This window comes from Sinohyriopsis cumingii, chromosome 3 (assembly GCF_028554795.1).
Source record: "Sinohyriopsis cumingii isolate HCF-2022 chromosome 3, ASM2855479v2, whole genome shotgun sequence".
NCBI classification, from domain to species: domain Eukaryota; kingdom Metazoa; phylum Mollusca; class Bivalvia; order Unionida; family Unionidae; genus Sinohyriopsis; species Sinohyriopsis cumingii.
The window spans coordinates 144457554-144457924 of NC_142963.1; the positions used below are offsets into that span (position 1 = coordinate 144457554).

Below are 371 nucleotides of genomic sequence, written 5' to 3' on the forward strand. Positions count from 1 at the left end.
CCCGTGATAGCTCAGTTGGTAGAGCGGAGGACTGTAGAGAAGAAATATTGCTATCCTTAGGTCGCTGGTTCAAATCCGGCTCGCGGGATTACTTTTTGTGTGTCAGATGCAAATTATATTGACGTTTGAAACGATCGATTGTACGGTCCCTTATATATTCCCTTAACAAATGATAATGGAATAATATAGTATGGACAATAAAATAAAACAAACAAAAAATAGAAAATCTAGTGGGAAGTTTGTTTTCAGATACTTATTTTTACCGCAGCTTCAGGTCATGATTATCAGTTTCGTTAGCCTACGAAAACACTATCTACACATTGCCATATCGAGCAGATATTTCTGTGCTTTGGGTCTGTGAATTTCATTTG

General features: G+C 37.2%; 1 non-coding gene across 1 annotated transcript; it reads left to right on the forward strand.

Annotated features, from left to right (window-relative positions):
* Window positions 1-88, forward strand: Trnay-gua (transfer RNA tyrosine (anticodon GUA)). Its single transcript is given in 2 exon segments — window positions 1-37; window positions 53-88. It is a non-coding gene; the product is annotated as a tRNA-Tyr (tRNA).
* The last annotated feature ends 283 nt before the right edge of the window (window positions 89-371 follow it).